The sequence below is a fragment of the Lygodium microphyllum genome, chromosome 2 (assembly GCF_053477565.2).
Source record: "Lygodium microphyllum isolate KBCC chromosome 2, Lygodium_microphyllum_v1.1.10, whole genome shotgun sequence".
Taxonomy (NCBI): domain Eukaryota; kingdom Viridiplantae; phylum Streptophyta; class Polypodiopsida; order Schizaeales; family Lygodiaceae; genus Lygodium; species Lygodium microphyllum.
Genome location: NC_141136.1, coordinates 161323999 through 161344796, shown reverse-complemented (window position 1 = coordinate 161344796; position 20798 = coordinate 161323999).

Here is a 20798-nt window from a genome sequence, read left to right as displayed (position 1 = left end):
ACCACTGTCCATACTCATGCTGTAGGCTGATTTCAAATGCCTTTGAGATTTGTACCTGCACCTAAACTTGAAAATACGTGGGATCCAAGACCCGAGGGGTTTGCAAAGTTCCCTCTCGGGCCGGGTTGCGCTCCCCTTCAGGGTCCTCGTCGGTAGGGGAGGGTCACCTCACTATTGTCCTACCGACTCGCCCGGCATCCACTTTTTCCTCGTGGGCAAGTACATGGCAAGTGAATTCTAGCTCTAAAAATCAGTATGATATGCATGGAATAGGAAGGAAATACAATTGCCTTTCATTTGCCCTTTTTCATGATATGCAAGATTGAAATTGAAAAGGCTGAAATGTAAATGAGAAGTGGAGAGGTATTTACCTCAGCAGTGACTCACTGCTTACAAAGTTTTTCTCACTTACCAATTGGGTAATGATTTTCTTATGATCAAGAGGCAAAATAGGCAATCAATTTCATGTCAGGGTTAGGCAATGAAAGATTGAGTAATGAAGCTCAAGAAATTACTGATTTCAGTGAATGGAAATAGATGGGTAATGCTCATTCATTATGGAAGAGTTTGAGACATTTAGAGATGGCCATTTCAGTAAAATTGAAGAGGTTTAGTAAAGACAATGACTGAGATAACCTATAGGCTTCATGTAATGCATTAGGCTATGAATGAAAGCTTCATTTAATCCTCTTATTTCTCTTCAACAATTGGAAATGAGATTAGCAACAATTGGATGTAAAGAGAAATTAAGAGTGATTAGAGTACCTCATTTGATTGATTGGAGAAGAGCATTGTTGATGGAATGACCTTCAATCCATAATGCTTGACATAGGTGGGCTGAGCTTGATAATCCAACTAAAATCAGTCCAAGAGATCTTCAATATTCAAGGATAATCCCTTCCTTGATAAGCTTCAGCTCCATTAATCCCATGAAAGCTCCATGACTCCATGAATGATCCAAATGAGGGTTGATGAAGACCAATTACCTTCTCTACTTGAAGTAGGTTGCAATAGGTAATAGAGAGGGCTTCAATGTGTCCAAGAGATCCCGAAATTTGAGAGGGAATGCCAAAATTTAATGGCATAAAAGCTTCAGGCTGTCCATTGAACACCTAGACCTCCATTGGCTTCAATCACTTCAATGTCGGTCCAATGTTGATGGATTCTTGAGGGGGAATGGTTAAGGAAGCTTCAGAGATGCTTTGCCCACAAAAGCCCCTTGAATTCCTTTAAAAATTTCAGGAATCTTTAATGCTGTCCCAAACTGTTACACATAGAGTTTGCAATCTCCATATCCAAGCTCCAACAAAGCTTCAAGCTTCAAGATCAGTCAATGTTGGTACTAGGATGTATGTAGAGGCTTCAGGGAGTATAATAGAACAAAACCCCTTTGATCTTGATGAAGAAATCTAAGAAATTTGAGTGCTGTCCAGAACTGTCATAAAACTCCATAACCAGGGTTTTGAAGAAGAGGGAAAACTCCAAACTAATAAGGATCTTGAAGAAATTGGTGAAAGATCACTTGCCAAAGGTTTGAAGATCAATAGCAAGGCTCAAGGGACATCATTACTCCAAATTTGATCACGCAGTATAAGAGTATGTGCTGGCGGCGCAGACAGCGTGAGTACATACTCACGTCCTGGAAATCAGCAAAGACACTAAGTAGCTACATAAGCTACTCTTCTTGAAGCTCTTGAGGCAGGGGAAGAGGTCATACAACCCATTCTCATGATAGAAGTGAGAAGAAGAAGATTTGATGTGGTCTTGGCCATGGATTCTTGTGGAAAGCTTGAAGAAATGAGGAAAGGGAAGAAGAAACCCTTCCTTCTCAAAAGTAACCACGGTTAAAATGTCCTGCAACCATTTGTTTGTACACTTACCCCAAATTTTGGCTCAATCTTGATCACGTCCTGCTATTTTGGCTGGAGCCTTCCATTTCTTCCCTTGGTAATGCCAAGAATCACCATCTTCATCCTTGTTTGTAGCAGACCTTCACATATAACTCCGGTTTGAAATCTTCATGTCCTGTAAAGTCCTGTCACTCAAATCCCTAACTATGGTTTGCTCTCTCTAGCCTAGGAAACTGAATCTAGTACTTGAAAATGACTTCTGCAAGGATCTAAGCTACTGCTCTGATACCAATGTAATGAAAGCAATCAACCATGGAATGAAATCTAACTGAAATTGAAAATTAACTAAGCTACAACAAAGGATTAACAAATCTATTGCACCAAGACATCCTCATCATGTATTAATGGTTGGAGATTCCAGAATACATGACGGCCATGGCTGAGTGCTTCATAGGCTAGAAAGAAGCTAACTCCAAGAAAATGGTAAAGCCAAGATTATTGAATGATCAAAAGATCTCTTGCCTTTGGCCTCTAGTCCCTTTTATTCTAACCCTCTTCCAAACTTAAGGGCTGTTCACACATGTACATATAGGCTAAAGCTAAATTTATAAAGGCTGGAATTAATCCAAGGTGCAAATATTAATGTTGTATTTTCCTTCATGACAGTTTTTAGCCTATACGATGTTCTAATAATTTACCAAGTGAATACTCTAAGATCGCAATATTTCTTAAGAGACTTATCTTATTTCTATTGAATTTGGATAGATTTTTTTTTGAAAAACCTATGGTATCGCGATTAGTAAAGGGTTGTTATCCGTGCCTATGACTCCGTTAGTGACTCCCGTACTCGATGTCCTCCAAGATGGCCTCAACATCCTTTAGGTGTTCTTGGGCTTATTTCACCCACCCTTTCACTTTTTCTATGGCTTCTAGCTGGCACTTTGGGTTGGGGTACTCCCCTACCTTAGTATTCCCCTTCTCAATAGTCTTTGGAGCGGATGTCCCTACCTATGCGTTTGTGACCTTTCCAACAGGCAATGTTGTGGCACTCTCGGTTTTAAGTGTGACCTTTTTACATTGGTTTTTTTCTTTTCTTTTCCTATAGCTCTTCTTTTTTATTGAGGCTGCATTTTCTCGACTAACCATGGATGTGCAACACATGTCTCATCAAGGACTAGGGCAACAATCTAGTCTGTCTAGGAAATAAGAAGGTAGTCTACATTGAGATGGAGTCTTGGAAAACCTCACCCATTGACTTAAACACTATATTGGTACTCTTACATGGAGATTCTAATGACCCTCCAACCTCTCAACCATTGGCCAAATTATATTCTGTCTCTTAAGGATGAGTAGGATTGGATGCACATTCTTTCCACTTTGGAACTGCCATTTATAAAGAAGCTAGGCCTTGATAGTGATATGCCGGCTTGCTTTGTCTACCCTTAGGTCATGACATGCAATGGGATGGGCATAGCCTCACCATTGAGTGTTTTGACATTGAACAACCCCAATAGGACTGATGGCACGATTGCCAAGCTAGTGGATGGCTTCTGCCTAGGGCAATCGGCAAAGAGATGCGTGATTCCACACTCAGTAAATCTAAGATCAACCTTATCTTGATTCGCTTGCTCCCACTTAGGGCAGCATGAAGAGATGTGTCCTGGGTGATCTCAAGTCCACGAGAGGCTCTTGGGTGGTCTGCCCCCCTAAGCCTCTGCCTCTACCTCTACCTAGCACCATCAATAGTACTGGTTGATAACCCATGAGGATTGGATTGCCCTCTTCATCATATGAGATATAAGGGTTCACATAGGACTCGTTGTCATTCGACTCCTCTACATAGTGGATTGGAGTGTCACTCAGTGGATGGGTGATGTAAGGTCCAGGTGGCATGGGTATACTTGTGGGATTTATCTCCATCCTAGGGATGGTTGGTTTAGCATCATTAGATGTGGCGAGAGCTAATGGGGCTCCCCTCTTGAAGAAATTCGATGGCCTATTCCCTAGGTAAGGCCGGTTGTAGGGTTGCGAGTATGGGAGTCTCCTTGACAGTCTGCAATGCATGGCATCATGGCTGAACGTACCGCAATTGGCATATGGTCGGGAACTAGGGTCCTGACACTCAGTTGGCAGGTGGTTTTTGCCACAATATACACATTGGACGTGTGGGCGCATAGGTCTTCTCATCATCTCTTGTAGTCTCACTACCTCCATCTTCATTTTTGTAGCTCTTGGCTTTGGTCAACACTCTTTCCCTTATCTTGACTACTTGGGACCGACGGTTTGCTAGATGTAGTTGCCCTTTCCAAGGTTCTAGAACTAGTCTCATCATGGCTTGAGCTCCTGGAGCTCCTCTCCTTGAGCTGGTCATTCACTCTTATGGCCTCTTCAAAGACCCTAGTTAGTTCATCTTGCTGCAAGCTTGAGTTTCTTGCCAAGGCCTTGTAGAGTTTCTCACTTCGTATTTTATTGATAAAGACCATGGACACCCCTCTTTCTGTGGGTCATTCTTTTGGTTGTTGGGTTTCTCTTAAAGAGAATCTTCACATGGGTCATATAATCCCTGATATCTTCCTTATCTCTCTACTTCATGTTCATGAGCCGTATGATCAGATTGTTTGAGTACCTAGCCTCCGAGAATCTCTTAATGAAGAGGTTCTTAAGATGGTTGAAATTTTTATGCTCTATGGCATCTAAGCTCATGTACCAGGTCGTACCCTTATTGCCTAGGCATAGACCAAAAGCTTGCGAGCGCTGAGCAAGATCAATGAGGTTGTTAGCCTTGCAAACCTACTCAAATTGCTCCACAAAGCTATATGGGGTCATCGTTTGGTTGGTACTTATTTAATTGCTTAGCAACAACAGGGATTTTCAATAGGCTCTTAGAGCCCTGGGTGACTCCTAATCTTGCAAGCAATGAAGTTGCTAACTAGTGATGTTGTGCTTTGCTATGCCAATGTGTTATCTAATAGTCACTTCATGAGAAGCTTACTCAGTGTAAGGAGTAATGCTCTCTCTTTCTCTACGTTAGGTTCTACTTGATTTCTATTTGCTAAGTCTCTTGCATTTCTATGTTTTGTTGTAAGCTTCTAGCTTATTGTTCCTGATTATATACCACTATGTCTTGCAAAGCTTTCCGCGCTGATTTCCTCTTCTCTTCGAGATATGCAAAGATGTCCTCAAATGACCTAATGTGGTTGTCTGCAAGTCATACTTACTCACAATCTGTTGGATTTTATTTGGAAAATTCCCCAAATTGAGCTCTTCGTTGTATTTGTGGTTTAAGTTGGTCTTTGCCATGTCTGTGGTCTCTTGTTTCACTGAGTTGTTCATGAGGTTGATCAAGTTGGGTAGATTCAATTCCCCAATGATATCGGTCCATGATGCATTTGAGTCCTATGTCGTGTCTTTCTCTTTGTTCTACAACTTGGATTTCTCGATTACCCGTCCAATGTTGAGATGGCAAGCTCAACACATGCGGACATTGATGATGAACCGCCTTGCTAGATGGGTCCGCATGTCTACACTTAGCACATTGGTGGTCATATAACACCTACATGGCCACTGACTTATCACTTATTATATTTAGTTTGTTACACCTACCTACTAGTTGGCAAAGACATAGTGTTAGTCGATTAGTGTAGTCAATTATGCACTGTTTAACTTAGTACGCCACTTTTCTTTATGTTGTATCTTATCTATACTTTGTGTACATTGTATAGTGTGTGGAAGAAGAAGAGAAAACCAGCAAGAAAACATTTTGGCCTCCATCTCTCTTCTGTGTTCTTGAGTGAGCTTCTTCTTGTGTATACAATGTGTGTTTGGCACATCAGCTCAAGCACATCCCCTTATCACGCGATTCTTGACATAGTATCAGAGCTAAGCCATTGAGAGAGGTTGATTTTGAAGGCTGAAGTGAAGGAGAAGAAGCAAGGTTCAAGCAAGCATGCAACGGGTAAGAAGCTCTCCCATTCTTCCACTCTCTCTCTTGGTGGATAGTGCCTATGGAGGCACCGGAAGCAGGGTCAAGCAAAAATCTTAGATTGCTATGAGATTTGGTGTGTAAGCAGATCACTATATATTCTGCAAATTGATCCTTTAGAGCTTTTTCGCAGTTATTTTGGGTATCTGAGGCCGTTTCAGGCCTCGTTTTAGAACCGCAAGGTTACGGATAATAATTTTAGGGTACACTGTGATTTCAGGTGTATTGACCGAAAGTGGGTACGCAGGTTACAAATTGCAAATCTATAATTTTTGAGGTGGTTGCAGGAAGTAAACATAAGGCTTATCTACAAATATGTTACAGATTACATGTACTATTGAGCAATCGGTGAAAAAGGCTGCTTGGTGTATTATTGTGCATGTGTTGTGAAAGATTGCAGAAGACTAGCTTGCTATGTTGTATCCTTGTTTGTGATAATGGCTGCGAATAGTGAAAATCCCATTATTAAGAAGCTCAACAAGAACAACTACCCTTCATGGAAGTTTCATGTGACAAACTTCCTCATTTGAAAGGCCTTTTATGAGTTTATTTTAGGCGAAGAAAAGGAGCCAGAGTTGGGTATCCCTCTGACTGCAGATGAGTTAAAAGTATGAAAAGAGTGGAATATGAAAGACAAAAAGGTGATGTACTGGCTATCTACAGTCATTGATAATACTATGCTGGGATATATCAGGAATGCAAAAACCTCATATGCAGCTTGGATAATTTTTGAGAGCATGTTTTCAGTAAATGCAAAGGCATGAAAGATTCAACTCAAGCAAGAGTTGAATGCCTTGAAGAAAGAAAAAATGTATGTCAATGAGTATGTGTTGAAGGTGAGGAGAATTGCAGATGCTCTAGCAGCGATTGATGCAATGCCGGATGATGATGATTTGGTTTTATCCACTCTGAGTATCCTTAACAATGAGAGGACATGGAAATCATTTGTTACTTCAATATATATACAGAAGCCATTTTCAGATTTTGATGAGCTAATCTCTCTCACGATTACTGAAGAGATCAATATGGAGGGTGATTCGTCTGAAAGAAATGATAAACAGGTCAAAATATTTTACTCGAGTTCAAGAACGGGACATGGTAGATCCTCTTTGAGAGGTCGTGGTATGGAATGTGTTGGCGATAACCATCAAAACAAGTTCAATCAACAGTTTGGTGAAATACAGGTTTCTGGAGGCAGAGGAAAATGAGGTAGGGGGAGCTCTAGAGGAAGAGGTGGATGGCAGAATAGAGGTTCTAGAAATTTTGCTATTGTTTGCCATTATTGTGGCAAAACAGGCCATATTGCAGCTCATTGCTATGCAAAGAAGGATGATATTCATAGTACTAAATTGCATCAAGGAAACTATGCATTGTCTTCACGACAGAATGAAGATAAAAATGAGTGTTTGTTTGTTATGCAGCATATGATGAATGTAGTTATAGGAAAGGGGACACATGACGATGTATGGTATGTCAATTCAGGTGCATCTAATCATATGATTAGTCATGCTAAATGGTTTGGAGAGATGTAGGACTTACAAAACCTAGGTTATGTACAGACGGGTGATGATTCATGCCATCCAATTTCATAGATTAAAAAGGTTCCCTTGTCCTTGTATGATGGCTAGACAAAGAGTCTGATAGATGTATTACATGTGCCATCAAGTACAAAGAATCTAGTATCTATTGGCCAAATAGTAGAGCAGGGGTTGCATGTTCGATTCAATGCAAAAGGTTGTTTTATAGAAGACTTTAATAATGAGTGTAGGTTGGTTGCAAAAGGAAGTAGAGTTGGCCGAATGTTCACTTTCGATGCTGGAATTCTCGCAATGGATGCTACTATGTATGCTAAAGGAAAAGAAGTAGTTGCAGATATTAAAATATGGCATAAATGTATTGGACATAGAAATGTGTAAAGGCTGAAATTAATGCAGTCCAAAGGATTGGTTACAGGGTTGACTTCTTCTAGAGTTGCAGAATTGCATAAAGTCTGTGAAGCATGCTAGTTTGGTAAGCAGGTAAGACAACCCTTCTCGCATGATAGAGAAGTGAGTAGAAAAATACTTGATGTACTGCATACAGATGTTTGGCGGTCTACACAAAATGTATCTCTTGGTGGCAGCAAATACTTTGTCACATTTATTGATAATTGTTCAAGAAAGTTATGGGTATACTTCATGAAGGAAAAAAGTGATGTGTTTGAGCACTTCAAATCCTTTAAAGCAACTATTGAAATAGAAACAAGCTTAAAAGTGAAGTGCTTGAAATCAGATGGAGGGGGAGAGTACCTCTCTAATGAGTTCAATGGCTTCTTGAGGACTCATGGGATAAAGAGGTAATTTACTTGCAGGTATACTCCACAGCAAAATGGTGTTGCAGAAAGAAAAAACAGGCATATTATAGAAGTTTCATGAGCATTAATGACTGAAAAGAATATGTCCAAACATTTTTTGTCTGAGGCTGTCCGAGCAGGGATGTTATCTTCGATGAGATGGGAAGTTGGTATACACCTGCTGGTAATGTTTTGGATTATTTTAATGATGAGGATAGCTATGTGTAGAAAGATAAACAAGAATTACGAAGTCTTAGTGGACCAGAAACATCATTTGGTACTATACCTACAGTGAGCCCTTGGTCTAGGAGACTGAGTAGCCCCACATCTTTAGATGGATCTATAAGTGTTGCAAGGAAGGACAAAGGAAAGAAGAAAGTGCTGGATAGTAATGATGCATCTACCAGTCATTTGGGATTGAATGGAGATTCTAGTGGTTCGGAGAGCTTGGATGATGAGCTTGGTATTTCTTCAGTCAAGACACCAGGTGTACAGAGAGCTCATAGTAATGTAAAGGCTCCATTGAGTGATCCGGTGGTACGCAGATCTAGCAGGGTCAAATACTCTGTTAAAAGATTTGGTTTTGAAGGTTATGTAGCTCACCATTATGCATATATGGTGAAACTAGTTGAAGATGTTGAGCCCACTTATTTTGAGGATGATGTTGGTCATGCTCATTGGGATGCAACAATGGATAAGGAGATGGCTGCATTAGAAGCCAATAAGACTTGGGATTTGGTACCCTTACCTAAGGGTAAAAAAGCTATCGGCTATAAGTGGGTTTACAAAGTCAAGCATAATGCAAATGGTTTAGCTAGCAGGTATAAAGCTAGGCTAGTTGCAAAAGGCTGAGCTCAAATATATGGCATAAATTATGAAGAGACATTCAGTCCAGTTGCTAGGATGGCAACTGTTAGATGTGTGATTGCCTTGGCAATAGCCAAAGGTTGGAGTTTGCAGCAAATGGATGTTAAGAATGCCTTCTTGCATGGTGAATTGCAAGAAAAAGTGTATATGGAGCAGCCAACAAGTTATGAGGATTTAGAGCATTCCACATATGTGTGCAAGTTAAAGAATGCACTCTATGGGTTGAAGCAAGCATCTAGAGCATGATCTAACAAGATTGGAGAGTATCTTGTCAATATTAGATTTTGTATTTTTGATGTTGATCACTCACTTTTGTGAGAAAGGGAGATGCAGGGTTGGTCATCATAGTCATCTATGTGGATGACTTGATTATTACAGGTGATAGTGACAATGGGATTGCTGAAGTTAAGGACTTCTTGAAGAAGAAGTTTGAGATAAAAGATTTGGGTGAGCTGAGATACTTTCTTGGTATTGAGATGATCAGATGTAATGATGGTATATGCCTATCCCAAAGGCAGTATGGCTTGGATATGTTATCCAAGTATGGTATGATAGCATGCAAGCCTCTTTCAATACCATTGGAGCAAAATGTGAAGTTGAGTGCTGACATTGGAGATGAGATAGAAGACCCTACTATGTTCAGGAGGATAGTAGGGAGTTTGATTTACATGACTATCACAAGGCCAGACTTGAGCTATGCTATTGGCCTTATCAGTCAGTTTATGCAGATGCCTAGAAAGCCTCATTTGGATGCAGTTACACGCATATTGAAGTATGTGAAGTCCACTTTACATTATGGACTTTTTTATAAGGAAGGTAAGGACGTACAAGTCTTTGGATACACAGATGCAGATTGGACTGGTAGCATGTCAAACACAGAAGATCTACAAGTGAATTCATGTTTTCCCTTGGTAATGCAGCAGTTATATGGAGTAGCAAAAAGCAACCTATAGTTGCTGTGTTGAGTACAGAGGCTGAGTACAGAGGTGCTGCTATGGCAACATGTGAGGTGGTATGGCTGCAAAAGTTATTAGGTGATTTGGACGTGTAGGGAGATAGTCCAGTTGTCATTCACTATGACAACATGAGCAGCATACAGCTAGCTAGGAATCCAGTGTTCCATGCTAGGACAAAACACATTGAGGTACACTACCACTTTGTGAGAGAGAATGTACTTGCAGGAGAGATTAACTTGGTATATGTCAGCACACGGGATCGGATAGCTAACATTTTCACAAAGGCATTGGGTGTAGAGAAGCTTCAAAATTTCCAAAGCTTACTTGGAGTTGCAGAGATAGAGTTGAGCTTGAGGGGGAGTATTGAGATAGCAAGATCAACACATGCAGACATTGATTATGGACCGCCTAGCTAGATGGGTCTGCACGTCTACACTTAGCATGTTGGTGGTCATTATGATACTCACATGGCCACTGACTTATCACTTATTATATTTAGTTTACTACACCTACCTGCAGTTGGCAAAGACCTAGCGCCATTCAATTAGTGTAGTCAGTTATATAGTGTTTGACTTAGTAGGCCACTTTTCTTTATGTTGTATCTTATCTATACTTTGTATACATTGTATAGTGTGTGGAAGAAGAAGAAAAACCCAGCAAGAAAACGTTTTGGCCTCCATCTCTCTTCTTGTGTTCTTGAGTGAGCTTTCTCTTGTGTATACAGTGTGTGCTTGGCGCAACAGCTTAAGCACATCCCCCTATCACGCAATTCTTGACATCTAAGTCTCAGGGTCTTCTCCTATTGGTGGATTTATTCGGTTTCTTAAGTCTAAGTGAGTTTCTTGTTATTTACAGAAAATCCTCAATTTACCATCACTTAGTGTGTATTTGTGTATGCTCTTTTATGTGCAGTGTGTGAAATCAAGCTTTCAGCTTTTCTTTAGGTGTACTTCAAGTGTTGAAAAACAATGTGGGATGCAATGCAGAATGGTAATTGTAGCTTTAGCACTCTTCTACATTCTTCGCCTAATAGGGCTTCAAGCTCAATTGTTGGCCACTCTCGTTGGTCTCTAGGGTTTGTGTTGTGTCCTTCCGCTCAGTCAAGGTCTAATTGAGGGTCTATGACTCAATTTGGCACTCTTAGCAGAGTGGACAATTAGCAAGTTGGCTCTAGCATCATTGCTAGATCTACAATTCACTAGTTCTCTCGTTTCTTGTGCCATCTGTATCACTCTCGAGGGTTTGTTTGGCCAGGTGAATCATGGTCAAAAAGTGTCAATTTAGGCAAAATCTACATCCAACTAGGTTGGTTGGATCACAGGGTTTGGGTGTCAAATTCGACCCGTTCGAGGTTGAGTGGACTGAGTGACAACTGGATTGAATTGGTCAGGCCAAATGGCCGAATGATGTGTCCGAATGCCACATGGAAAGGTGGGCCGAGTGTTTAAATGTTTGATTCAAACACACCAAATATGGTGGTCTGAGAGAGTGGGCGATGCTGAGTGGGTCGAATTGACCAAATGAAGCGTTTGAATGAGATTGGGCCGAATGGTCGAGGGCTAAGTCTCAGTTTTTCGAGTGGTAGTAGGACTGAGTAGACTGAATGTAAGTGGGCTGAAGGCATTCTAGGGGTTGGCTCGAAGTCGCCATCCGAGTTTGTGACTTCCAAGTCGAGTGCGACAATGCATAGTAATAGTGAATATGATTTTCAATTTTTTTGCATGATCTATAGCATACTAGGTGACAAGAACTTCTAGAATAGATCAATGGAGAAATATTAAGATCTATATATACCTGATGTGCTCAAAAAACACTCGTAGAGACCGATCGATTGATCGCAAGGAATGGGTCTTTCCCAGCTTTCTCTCTCTCAATGCTATTGTTACAAATGAGCTTCTCCCTAGAACTCTTGGGTTTTAAACCCTTACCCCCAACTATGGCTTAAGGCTTGACCTCTCCAATCACTTCCCTTGTGACACTAACACATCTAAATGCTATTTTTTTCCATTTTTCCTTGTTTTGTGCCTTGTTTGGGCCTATTTTACAGCAACAACTCTTGGGTTTTAAACCCTTGCTTGACCTCTCCAATCACTTCCCTTGCAACATTAACACATCTAAGTGCTCTTTTTTTTTCATTTTTTCTTGTTTTGTGCCTTGTTCGGGCCTGTTTTACAACAACAACCCTAAACTTTGCGCTTTGGTTCTTGATCCTATCCTACTCTAAATGCAATAAAAATAAAAGACCAAATACTAAAATGATTCCTCCTATTTGCTTAATCATCAAAAAACCAAAATACTTGTTGTGAAGATGAAAACCCCAAAATCTCCTACCTATCTTAATCTCCGGTGAGGGGATGAAACCCTTACTTCGTTACTCGATTTGAGGCACGCAAGTGCTCAAGCTTGAATCTGTTAATCCCAACAATGGAATCAAAATGTAGAGGGAAGCTCACACTCAACTGTCAAGACCCACAAACCGCTTATTGCTTCAAGTGTTTCAAGCGAGGCACAAATAGCTATCTCTCACCTAGCCAACACGTCTTTGATCCTACAGGGGTGTAGTGACCTTATCTTGATACATGAATGAGTAGCCTTCTCCTTCAAACAAGTTGGTAGCTCCACGATTCATGATGCAAGCTCAAGCATCCTCAAGCCTCCACCTCCAAGCTCCATCCTCTATAGCCACGTGTGAGACAAGAGAAGAGAAGAGAAGGTAAGAAGAAGATAGGAGATAATGGAGAGCTTCTTCTTCAAGATCTCTCACACTCTCACAATCTCTCTCTCAAGCACACACAAGTAAGCAAGAAGGAGAGAAGAAGGGAAGAAGAAGATTCCACTTTAGTCACACACCAAAGAATGAGCTTCTCATTCACTTTTGAGATTATATACAAAGTCCTTATCCCTTTGGACACCCATCCCTTTATACATGACTGGCCATTGTGGCAAGGTCCCCCTTTTTTCCATTCCCTTCTAGTTGCCATTTCTCATTTCCTATGCTTGTCTACCCTTTACAATTTGCACAGAAGGGAGCTTGGTACTCTTTTACAAAAGTTTTAGGAGTGCCTTGTATTTAAAAATGTGATTTTACCTTTGACTTAGCTTTTGAGGCTATCCTTGTGCTTTTGGCATCTTTTTTCTTCTTTCTTTATGTCCGCATTTGGAGTTTTATTGGACTTCTTTTTCTCTGTCTCTCAAACTGGCGTTAACAGAAATATTGATGGTAGGCCAACAAATGTAGTCCCATTGCCCATCTTTAAAGGAGAGTACAATGAACACCTTGATCTTCAGGTAGCTAAGTTATGATAGTGTGTGTAGCTAATAATACTAGAACCCTTGAGCATTGATTGGCGATATTCTCCGCCATTTTAAAGGTGTGGCATTTCATTTATATGAGAGACAAGTAACATGAAATTTTGGCACATGGGACGACTTGAAGTTGGCCTTCCGCACTAAATTTAGCCACGCACAGATGCGAGAGAAGTTCATGAACTTAAGTTAGTCCTCTTGGTGAATAAGTGGAAGCATATGTCTCTAGAATGGAATCCATATTGAAGAGATGGACTAACCATCACTTAGATGAAGGTCTCCAGAAGGGAGTTTTTGTTAGAGGCCTACAACTAGAAGTTTGTGAGTTTGTGGAATTAAGAAGACTAGTCAATCTGCAAGCTACTGTGAAAGGTGCAAGCTTTTGGTGCGTATACCATTCTTGGTATGGGAGGAGGTAAAACTCCGCTTCTTGAGGTCATCCACACACAGTGGCCATAGATGGCAGTACCTCAAATAATGGCTCAACCAACACAACAATGGCCTCAAATAGTTTCTCCAATGGTAACTCAATAACAACAGTGGAACCCTACCAACTAGAACAAACAACCCCCAGTCTCAATAAGAGCAATGAATCAGAATCAGAATAGAAAACCCTCTAGATCAACCCAATTAGTCTATGTAGTTATTATAGAGGCTTCCCAAAACCCTATTGTGAGTACTATAAGAGGTGAAAATTTGAAGGAATACTTGTCCAATTCAGTTGCAAGCATTAAGAAAGAGTTGATGGATATGATTATAGAATAGCTGCAGACGTTGAAGGTGAATATCACCAACATATTCAATTCTGCAGGAGGTGGAAGAAATATGATGCGATCTAATACATGGTAAAGAAAGTGCCATCAAGTGGGATATTTAGCTAGTGAATGTACCCAAAAACCAACCATCCTTGGAGCTTTCTATTTGTATTTTTTAAGGAACAACCATACATAGGATATTTTCTCTCTAAAGGATATGCATGAAAAAAGGAAGAAAGATGAAGAAGCAAGATCCAACTTGTTGGAATCCAATATGACCACCCAAGATATCAGACCAAAGCCTAGATATTTCGGTCCTAAATTTGGTCCAAGGAGGTTTCCTCTTAGAGTTACAGAGGATGATAGTTTATTGGTGGCTAGAGATTAGAAGTTAAGTGTTACAGATGTAGTGAGAAGGGACATATCTCACCAAACAGTTCAAACTCTAGAAGGTCCATGGACTACAAACCCTTATGCAGTCAATGCAAAGGAGAAGGACATATTGCAAAAGACTACCCGAATCTAACTCATGTAAAAGCTATCATGATACCCAACAGAAGACCTAAGAACCTGCTTCCAACTTGGTGGAATTAGAAGTTGCCACAATAATGCATGCCAAGAAAAGAGAACCCACAGCTCCAAAAGAGAATGTTTCCTTTGCCAAAATAGTGAAGTTCAATCTTCATAAGGAGAAACGGAGCAATACAAAACATTATGGTATAATACAGAGCTGCCCAATAGTATGGAAGGATACATAGAAAGTTACAGAGACATGACTAAAGATCCAAGAGAGAGAGGATACTAAAGTACCTCCAGTAGTAGAAGAAGTACATATGTTGCCACTTCTAGAAGAAAGAGGGAAGATAAAAGTACGGGTTGTCCAATTTTCTAGCCGATTGGAAAAGCCCATGAATCCTATTAAAGAATATGACTTGGTCAAAGACCTAGACACCTTCAAACCAAACCTAACATTTCAACAATCACTAATGTTGTCTACTAGATGTCAAAAGAAATTCAAAAGCATATTGACTAGTACAAGAGGCCTAAGGATTTCTCTTACTATTGTCCCTAAGTCCAATAAGGTCCCAGAGCCAGTGAAAGAAGTGGATGTGGCTAACACCTTTTTGTTTCCTAGTACCCCAAAGATTGGCATGTGGATTGAAGGATACTTTATAGTGGATGCATTAATTGATGGAGGCTCATTAGTAAACATAATAATGGATGTGACAATGAAGGATCTAGGCTTGCAAGGAATGCAACCTATGTAGTGGCTTATCAGACTGGCAGATCAAAATAAAATTAAGTCTTTGGGAATTTTTCCATATATGAAGACAACCCTCGTAGGAAGAGACTATTAGATGACCTATTTGGTGGTAAAATTGAATTCCTACGGGACCTCATATCCTCTATTACTAGGAAGACCATGGCTTTTTGAAGCAAGGGTACATACAGATTAGTTCAAAGGAACCCTAACCCTAGGCAAAGAACCTAACAAAGTGGTACTGAAGTTGTTTGGATCGTAAAAAGGTAAAAAATCCACTTCTATTGAAGTCTTAACAAACTCATCTAATGAAGTAACAGATGGCATGGAGACAAAGAAACTATCAAATAGATCTTTTCCAAGAAAACAGAGACACAATCCTTGATAGTGGGCATTATAGCCAACTTTCCAAAGAAGCAAAGTCTTTGTCAATGGGTAAATACCTCGTGCTTGACCCAAGAATGACTTCTGAAATCACTTTTGACAATGAGATAGAGGCATGGATATATTGTTCTCCTTGTTACATGGCCATGAGAGAGAGAGAGAGAGAGAGAGAGAGAGAGAGAGAGAGAGAGAGAGAGAGAGAGAGGGAGGGAGAGAGAGAGAGAGAAGTAGAGGTAGAGGATACAAGAGAGAATTTATTCTTCTCTTATAGATCCCCTATCATAGAGGTAGAGATAGAGTAGTTTGATGAGGACGAAGATGATCGTGTAGAAGAAGACTATGAAAGAAAGCTGAAAGAATCTATTCTACCCAAAGAAGATACAAATGAGGAAGAAGTTCTAGAGGCTACAAAAGTTGAATATCCCATGCTATTAGACAGAATGACATTGGTACCGTTTGGACTAGCTAATGGGTCAAGTCATATGCAAAATATCCACAAGAAATTGATTGAGAAAAATAATCCTCCCTTCAATAGTGGCTATTGTGGCCCCAAGTTACCCTTCTCAAGAGAGGATAATGATGATGCACCTTGCCAACAACCACCAATCCGACAACCCAAACAAAACTTTGAAGGTTCTTGTTATGTTACATTCTTGGATGCAACTTCAGAAGATGAGTCATTGAGCCAAGAAGTAACTAATTTCCAAACCACACCTGAAATAGTAATGATACCATTTCAGCATCCCAAGGAGCAAGTAGAATTCTCATTGATAGAAGAAGTCAATTCTAGTAGAGCATCAGAAGAGGAGACCACTTCCTTGAAGGAGTCGGGGGATTTATATCTAGAAGTAGTCAATGCAACCTTCTTTTATGAAGTGAAAGGTGAAAAGTAACCAACTTTTGTGGATACAGAAGTTACTGAACGTCATCTAAAGGTAGGTGGGTATTAGTCTTCCAAAAGAGGAGCTGTCTGTCTTACATGACCTTCTAAAGGAGAACTTGGATGTGTTTACATGGTCATACAAAGATCTAAAGGGGATTGATTCCATGGTGTGCCAACACCACATCGACCTAGAGCCTAATGCCAAGCCTGTGAGGCAAACACAGAGGCACATGAATCCCAATTACTCCGCCCTAATGAAAGCCAAATTATTGAAGCTCCTTGAAACCGATCTTGTATGAGATGGACTCTTCTCCTTTAGTAGGAGACCATGGATTGTTCAAAACACTTGACAATATCTATAAGAGCTTCTATTGGAAGGGCATTTGGAGGGATATCAAGGATTATGTTATGCAATGTCTTCCGTATCGAAAAAATAAGGACTCCTCTCTTCTACCCGACGACTTACTTCAACCACTCCCTATTCCTCAAGGCAAGTGGACTGATATTATAATGGATTTTATTGGGGGATTACCTACAACTAAGCATGGGCATAATAACATTTATGTGGTGGTAGAACGATTGACTTAAATCAACTCATTTCATCCCTACCAACAAGGCTCAATTTATACCAAAGCAAGTGGCTGAACAAATTATGGAATATATTTTTTAGTTTCATGGTCTGCTATTGAAGATTGTATCTGATCTTGATATTAAGTTTATGGGAAGCTTTTGGAGGATCTTGTTCACTTCTATGGAAACAATTTTGACTCCTAGCACAACATATCATCCCCAAATGGATGGCCAAACGGAGCATGTCAATAAATGGTTGGAAGTCTACCTTCGATATTTTCACCATGATACTCAAGCTTCATGGGATCATTGACTACATCTTGCTAAAATTTTTTATAATAACACTCATTATTGAGCATTGGCATGTTGCCATTTGAAGCACTTTATCGATATAAAGTGCAAATACCTTCAACTCTCTTTTATGAAGATGTGAACCACAAGCCAAGGCTGAAGTTGAGAAAATGGAAGCTCTTTTACATCAATGCAAAGAAAACATTAAAAGGCATAAGATGTTATGAAGGCTTATGTTGATGAAAGAGGAGGCCTTTGGAGTTTGAAAAATGAGATTAGACATTTCTCAAAGTGCCTAAGTCTAGGTATGCTTCTCTCAAAGGCAGTCATAATAAGTTGGCTCGTTGTTATTATGGGCCTTATCAAATCCTCAAACGAGTTGGTGAGCTTGCATACAAGCTTGATTTGCCTTCTTCAATAAGGATTCATTCTACCTTCCATGTTTCCCAACTTAAGAAATATGTGGGTCCAGCTATCAAGGTTTTAGAGGAGTTACCTCCTATAAATGAAGATGGTCTCATCATTGATGAGCCCAAAAAGATTATTGAAAATAGAGAAAAGGTTTTAAGGAACCATTCACTATTGGAATACCTTAATAAATGGAAAGGTTTGCCCATAGAGGAATCTACTTGGAAACTATCATCATACCTTGATTCTTTTCCATGGCTTTTGTAGGAAACAAAGTAAAATTTGAATAGGAAAACTTGTTGTATAACAATTTTGTCATATCCTCTACTATCATAAAAATTGGATTTTCATGGCATGGTTGGATACTAGGGATCATCCTTTATATTTCTATTGCTTATACATGGTGATTGGATATTTCTTCTTCAAGTTATGGCCATTCTTGTGCAACAGTCTATTTTAGACAATTCCAGCAGTATACTCAGATTTCATACTTGTAAAGGGGATGCAATGGTAGTGGAGAAGGAGAAGAGGAAGATACAGGAGAGAAGAGCACACACAATGTAGGTGTTGTTAAGAATGATATGAAAACCTTATTGCACTTTCATATTATATATGAATAAAGAATGGGTAGTCTATGTACATGGGTAGGCTCAATGGCCTTTTATCCCAATGACCTTCCACTAAAAGGCCAGTGGTCTAGGGAGTGAAAAAACAAAAAGAAAAAGGAAAAGAGACAAGATGAGGAATCATGACATCTCACCCAATGCCCAATCGAAAAGTGAGCTATGTAATAAGCATCAGGAACCTCTGTAGAAGAGTGAAGCATCCCCAAGTCCATGACATCCAGGAGACAAGTGATCCCACAGCTCCATACAGTGGAGACATCCAAGAATACTTCTCATGAAGCAAGCACAACTCATGAGTGCAAGGCTGTAATGCATAAGCATCAAAGTAGTGCATAGCATCAGCATGGCATATAGGAGATAGCTGAGAGCACAAAGACTCTCCAAAATCAATCATAGAAGTAGGGCCAGCATTCCGAACGGGGTCTCAAAATAGTATGCGGCCTCAGCTAAGCGAAAGATTGACATATGGCTGTAGCATCAATCATAAAGCGCACTGAACGCACATCAAGAGGCTTGAGAGATGTTTACATATCATAAAAGGCAATATGACAGTTGCGTATAGCTTATTGGGCATCCAAATCCTATAACTTATAAGCCTGAAAGTCGCCGTCTCCATAACAAAGGAAGATACACCTGTGTGACATAGGCATATTTGGCATACATACAAATGCCATGTAGAGCCAAATATCCTCAAGTTATCATAGGAGGGTCTCATGCCACTATATGCCTCGTGTGGTGTAATACCATCCAAAGTTAGACACGGTGTCCTATTAAGCAAGTAGACTGCCATCATAAGGGCCTCAATCCAAAAGCCATAAGATAACCCAGTTATAGTAAGCATAGAAGAAACCTTTGCCTATAGAGTCAGGCACATGCCATGAGCAATCCTGTAATACCATGGGCATAGGAAATCAATGTCACACTGTTGACAATAGGATTGAAAGCTGGGAGAGATAGCATGACTCTCATAATCCATCTGCAAGCACTTAGGCTTGCAACTAGCGGAATCCATAAACTTGTCAAGCATAACTATGGCATCCTCAATCCGTACCAAGGGAAAATCCCAAACATGGTGGATAGCATGATGCACTAAGGTCATAAATTATGATGCTCCCTCAAGTGATTGGGAAGGCATAGGCCCATATACTACACAATAGACAAGATCTAGAGGATCATGTCTCTCACAATTGTTATGAGCCAAAGGGGCTCTACAAGGACCATAAGTACTATTAGGGCAAGCATCAAGTTCTACTTGTGACATAGGAGGCAGCAATGGGTCTAAATGAGATAAGATCTCCATCTCTCTGTGGTGCATATGGCCTAGGTGATAATGCCATAACAATGCATGTGCTATCCGGATAACTGCAACCATAGAATCTCCCACATGAGAGATATGCACTGGGTAATGATAACCAACTCTAGAACCTCTGGCCAAAACCAAGCAACCATAACATATCACCATGACCTATCTTGAAGAGAAATAGAGTAACCTGCATCATGCAACTGACTAATAGAAATCAAGCTCTTACTGAGCATGGGAACATGTAGAACATCCCTGAGCACAAGAGGAGTCCCATTACGCAAAGCTAGGTGTGTGTCCCTTGTACCAACAATAGCATAATACTGCTCAAGGCCCAAATCAATACATTCGTCAACCTCCTTGTAAGAAGAGAACCATGCTCTATAAGGGGTAACATGACAAGAGGCTAAAGAATCCAATAGCCAATCAAAGACATGGGCCTGATCATTGAGCAAGTAAGATGTAGGGAAACTAGATGACAAGAGGACATATTCAACTGCATCATCATGGGTAACTGCAAGTACCTCACCACTAGAAAGAGTGGTAACACCTACTAATCGCTGACTCTCTGCTCATGTCAAGTTCATATCTGTCTCTGTTGCTCTCTAATCTGTCTAAAAAAATTTCTTTTAACATGCCCAAGCTTTCCACAATGGAAGCATACAACATCTATAACTGAAGAACCTGTAGAAGATGACAAGGAATCCAAGTCATCATGAATAGGGCTATCCATAGCATCCACAAAGCTCAAGGAGTAGAGGGCTGTCCCAACAAAGGGAACATGCTCATAAAGATAATCATCTACAAGTACGTTCGTGGTAGAAGCATGCTGGAAAGGCTCATGAAACCTCAATGGACTCCGAACATAAAGACATCAACCAAGGATGCAAAATCTCCCACATGAATAAGAGTCATAGCCAATTACATGACATAACCAACCACAGTACGGTAAAGCATAAGACATCTATCACAAGGGCATACGATATTCACACATGAAATCATCCCATAACCATATGCATACTCATAG